This window comes from Nanorana parkeri, unplaced genomic scaffold, assembly GCF_000935625.1.
Source record: "Nanorana parkeri isolate BGI_ZX_2015 unplaced genomic scaffold, ASM93562v1 scaffold30, whole genome shotgun sequence".
Lineage (NCBI taxonomy): Eukaryota > Metazoa > Chordata > Amphibia > Anura > Dicroglossidae > Nanorana > Nanorana parkeri.
Genome location: NW_017306298.1, coordinates 601,176 through 607,018, shown reverse-complemented (window position 1 = coordinate 607,018; position 5,843 = coordinate 601,176).

Genomic DNA, 5,843 nt, shown 5'->3' with positions numbered 1-5,843 from the left:
TGTGGGTAAGGAAGCGGTGGGGGAGGACTGATATAAAAGGGAGATGCTGATTAAAGAGGTGCCCCTGCTGGTAAGGTGGGCTTGTGATTTGAAGGTGGAACTCTGATGTGAAAGGAGAGGGTTCATGACATAAAGGGAGGCTCCTAATGTAAAGGAGGAGTCTAATGTGAAGGAGGCTCCTGATGTGAAAGAGAAATTCTGATTTGAAAAGGAGAGGGGGCACTGATATGAAAGGGAGGCGCCTGATGTGAAAGGGGGGCTCCTGTTGTGAAGGCGGGCTTGTGATGTGAAGAAGGAACTCTGATGTGAAAGGAGAGAACTCTGATGTGAAAGAGGGTTTCTGATGTGAAGAGGGACTCCTAGTTTGAGCGGAGGGGGGCTCTAATGTAAAAGGAGGGAACCTCTAAAATAAAGGGTTGCTCCCATTGTAAAGGGACTTTTAATGTGAAGTGAGGCTCCTGATTTGAAATGAAACTTTTTTTGTTATTGCATAGGGTCCCCCTTAAAATTCATACCAGCTCTTATATCAGATGGTGGTCTGTTATGGATTTGGGGGGCTACACTTCATTTTACGTTTTCCATTTATGTTTTTTATATTTAAGACTGGGGTGCCTCGAGATTTTGCATACTTTTAAAGGGTGCCGTGACTGAAAAAAAGTTGAGCAACACTAGTCTAAGGGAAGACATAAGAAGAACTAGTGATAGGAAACGTAAGGCAGACATCCAAGCAGTCACATGAAAATAAACCTCATGGTTATTTCAAACACCGGGGACTTGAAAGGAAAGTGAAGGGAAGAAATGACAAGTGTAAAAGACCTTTCAGAAGGGCAATGACATCATGGCTGGAAACTTGTAGACTGTGACCCACAGCTTAATACAGTCCCAGACAGCTGGTGTACAACTGCCGCAGTCCCATCACGGCAATCACACTGCACAATGTTATGCAAGCGTGAATTTACAATCGGACTTCATTCACAGTGAAATTACACTGTTGAAGCCCCTCCCCCATTTTTCCTAGACACACTGCAAAGCACGCACAGTGCAAGATCTATAAGTACATGGGAAAATCTAGAGATAATTATAAGGTACAATAAATATAAATGTGTGACTCCACCCATGACTGGTGAATACTAATAAGATAATGGGTTAAAGTATATGTATAGCCAACATTTTTTTTTGTATTTTGGATAAAGTAGGGCAGGGTTCAAACCCCAGTCAGGTTATGTTTTTGCAGTCTGTGTACCATTAGGAAATAGACATTCACCTATCCCAGAAGGGCAACAGGAAAATAGAAGAATCTGCCAAAGTGAGGGTATTCTTCTCTTAGACAGCTGTCCCCATTGGATGATTTCTCCTTACCTCTTGTTCTGGGGACGACTCTACATTTTTGGATTTTGCCTCACTTTCTTTCTTGGAGATCATGGTCACTAGTACAAATAGAAGGATACCCCCCCCCCCCAGTGGGGACACTGACAACAATAAAAACCTGACAGAGGGTTTAACCCTCCTCAACCCTATCCAAAATGTAAAAAATAAAAGGTTTTGCCTAGAGATACACTTTAATTGTTGAGGTCTATATATCTGAAGCTATGGCAGGCATTACTGTATGAGGGGGCATACTCTAATTCTTAGATACAGTGTTTATTTTATACTATAGAGAATAGAATATAAGTAGTAAATACCTAATTGGGCTGGCTTTTATTAGGTTAGGAGGCTAGAATGATAAATTTGTTTTTTGTTTGGTAGGCAAAAATGTTGTTGTGCTTACCTTTCCTGTACCCCAACTGCCTTGATTAGCAAACAAACTCTCCTGGGGTTCATGGCTAAAGCTGGCTATACTGTGCTCCAGCAGGATTTCCTTTGAAAAAACTTGTTCTTGAATGTTCATCCAATTTTCTAATAGTTGATGGGGTCAAATCGAGGAACACTTTTGAGTAGCGAGGAAAAAAATTAAAGGAGCAGAGTGAAAACATTTTCTTGAACGAACAAAATACAACATTAAATGGGTTATTCACAAAAGGCTGAAGAGTTTGGAGAAGGCAGGAGAAGTGAACAATCTAGGACAACATAGCTGATTTGGAAAAATCCTCCAATTCAGCTCACTTTCCAGTTCAGCTATGTTGTCCTAGATTGTTCACTTCTCCTGCCTTTCCACACTCTTTTGTGAATAACCCTGTTATTGTTGTTTTTCATTCAGGAAACTCCATTCATTCCAAAATTGAATGGCATAATCAAACAAAAATTTGAATGCATTTATTTAAGTCTCAGACGGCATTATCAAATGTTCTGACAAGATTTTTCGCGAGAACATTCGTAAGAAAACCTACCAGTGTATGACCATCTTACGGTTTATAGTAGCCCAAATTTTTTTTTTTCCGTTTTGGATAAAGTAAGGGAGGGTTATTAACCCCTGTCAGCTCTTTTTGCCATCAGTGTCCCATTGGGGAGATTTCTCAATATTTCCTGTCCGATAGCCACAACAGGAAGTGAGAGAAAATCCCTCCAAAGTAAAGGAAAACCCTTGTGGTCAGCATGGTCACCAGAACTAGTGTCCCCATTGGAAGATTCCTGTTCTAATGATAATGGCAATCGTCAACTTTCAGTGATAATGGTAAACAGAACAAATAGAGAGGGTGAATCTCCCTAACGGGGACATAGACAGCAATAAAAAATCTGACAGGTGTTGTAATCCCTCTCCACGCTATCCAAAACTAACAGGGTTATTCACAAAAGGGTGAAGATTTTGGAGAAGGCAGGATAAGTGAACAATCTAGGACAAAATAGCCAATTTGGAAAAAGTCTCTAATTCAGCTCACTTTCCAGTTCAGCTATGTTGCCTTAGATTGTTCCCTTCTCCAAACTCTTCACCCTTTTGTGAATAACCCTGTAAGAAAAAAAATGTTTTGGCTTCAGTTGCACTTTAAATTACCAGCTCTTTGGCTTGGTTACCGCCTGCTCAGGAACTGAATGCTACAATGGTAGACAGGGAGACTGCCCTGTGTTCCTCCATACATGAAAGTGCCAAGTATTTCTCAGGGTGCCTGGTGGCAGATCAAAGCAGTGGGGGATTCAGGTTATGATTCTCCATGTCAGAATCCTTTAAAGTGAACCTGTTACTTTTTCTGGCATGTGCATAGTACACGCTATGCATCATAAGCGAGTCCAGAGATGGTGGATTACTCTTTCTTGCTATGCTGTCCATTGACTTCTGCGGTTAGGACCTCGGGAGCTGGATTGATGATCTCTGACATGTTTGTGAGTACCTTTATCCATTTTTTAATTTGCATTAAGAAATCATATTTCACAAGGACGAGGTGTCTTTTCTGTTTTCTTGTTTTTCACATGGGCTTCAAGACCCATTGGGTTGAGGTTCAGAGGGCTGCCCGCAAGTGAAGTTTGGATTGAATACATATCAGTATGAGGATATCAGCCCCAGCTTAATTTGTGTCGTCAGTGACTGTGCATAATACACTTTCACAAAGATGAATTAACAAATGTGGATTTTTATTTTTAAAAAGTCAATTTGCCTCACAGTGTCCACTTTAAAGGGATGTCCATTGATAATTTGATATTGCAAGGCAGGGCAGTGAACTCATAAATTATCTAAACAACTTTAATTACATATCTTGTTCCCTTGTGCTTATACAAGCTTTTAAAGTATCAATTATGTGCCCTGGGAAAAGCTGGAATTTTGCTTATTGTCAGAGTGCGGCACTCTTTGTGTATCGGGCCGCTCTCCTGGAGGCTCTTGGTAAGTGTTCTTACTAAGCACTCTAGCTGTGCTGGTGGCATATGGCTACTGAGTTAGCTAGTCCTGATTTCAGACAATGACACACAGACAAAGAATGTACAGGACTGCAGATCAATTATGGACAATGCTGGGACACTTTCACATGCATTATGGAGCTGTTCTAGAAATTGTCTAGAACAGACTTCTCAACCGGTGTGCCGTAGCACCCTGGGGTGCCTTGAACTCCAATTTTAAGAGGGGACTCTGATGTCCAGAGGGGACTGGGGTGCCTCAAGATTTTTCAAACTCTTAAAGGACACCATGACCGAAAAAAGTTGAGAAATGCCGGTCTAGAAGCATGACTGTTGAATGAGGTAGAGATGGTATCCTTAAAGGAAAACTATATTGAATAGAATACAAAGATTGTCATTAAAGCCCAACTGAACTTTCAGCTTAAAGTGGAAAAACCGGTGCAAATACATCTTTATAAATTCTTAAAGTGCAACTGAAGCCAAAACTTTTTTGGATAGAGTGGAGAGGGATTAGAAATATAAGAAAATCCCAAATTTTGGGTTGTCACCAGAACAGGAATAGATGGGAACTCTTCCAATGGGGACACTAGTTCTGGTGACCCCGCTGACCACCAGCGAATTCCCTCGCTTTAGAGGTAGTTCCTCTCACTTCCTGTTGTGGCTCTCAGACAAGAAGTGAAGGGACATCTTGGGCAAAAATGGCCAAAAAGAGCTGGCGCAAGTTATAACCCTCCCTTACTATATCCAAAATATAAAAAAAAGTTTTGGCTTCAGTTCTACTTTCATTGTACAAAATGTACCCCTGGGCGGGTGTGTTGGACTGTAAATAGAAGCGATCCTAAGAGTTAATTCATACGTCGTTATATGCCCATATGTACAGTCATTACTATGCTACCAGAGCTGCGACTATGAGAGCTGAGGCTCTAATACACATAAGCCATACTGTTGTTAATCCGCGCCTCCTCTTTCATTGTCTATTCACAGAATGCCTTGTAATTTGTGAATGGTTGATAGAATACCAGGCGTTCTGTGAATGGACGAAGGTAGAGTAGAGGCTGCATATACAGGAATGGATATTGGGCACTTTTACATTTTGTTATACTGCTAAGTGTTGCAACAAGTCTTACAATACCCTGAGCTGCTAGCACACAGTAAAGTCAGATTGCATCTCTCTCTGACACAAACCAATGAACACTCAGATATCTTACGACCTGTCACTGCTGATGCCCATCTTCAGCCATCCTAAATCTTTAAGTACCGGTGCTGTCCCAGGGCTGGAATGAGTCACATGCCCCTACATTTTCAGTACCGGATTTTCCCTTAGGCTCCTGGCACTGAATGTAATGGCAGGGGAGTGAAGAGTATGTGATGTAGGACAGAAGAAGGGATTTAAAGTTTGCTCATTCCTGAAAGGTTTTAAGGCCTTCCTCACACCACAATGCCGTGCAGTGCAACATGCATTTTGCACGTGTTCAGGCTCATTGCAGTGCACTGCTGTGGACAGCCCTTTCAATATAACTGGGTTGCAATGCATAACATAATAGTGCAGGCTGCATTTTTTGCAATGAGTTGTGGAGCCATTTAAAATTGAAGGGACAGCAGTGGACTACTACATGTACAGTGTGTTACCACAACATGTTGGGGTGAAGAGGCCCCAAGCCTTTTTCTTTATATGCTTTGACTAGGAGTTATCTCCATAGGCACACTAGTGAATACTGTTACCCTTCCACAACAGTTTTTCCAAGCTGCCATCGACACTTGCTAATACAGCCTGTGACTGCACACTACTTACTCGTAGTAGCCTGCATCGATTTGTGTCATTAGGTTAGGCTTGATATTCTATCACAGAGAACAGCTATTCAATATCTTTTAGCAGTAATAGAAATTGGCTTTATGCTAATTGCATGGACCTTGATGTACATAGCACAAAATGAAAACCAATTCTTATGCAGAGCTAATCAATTCTGAATTTTCTCTCAGATCATTGTGGCCAAAAGAACGGAAAAACAGAGCAATCAGACTTCTACTAATTAGACAGAAAATTGACTTCCTAATGACTTAGCCAACAAACTTTTCAACCT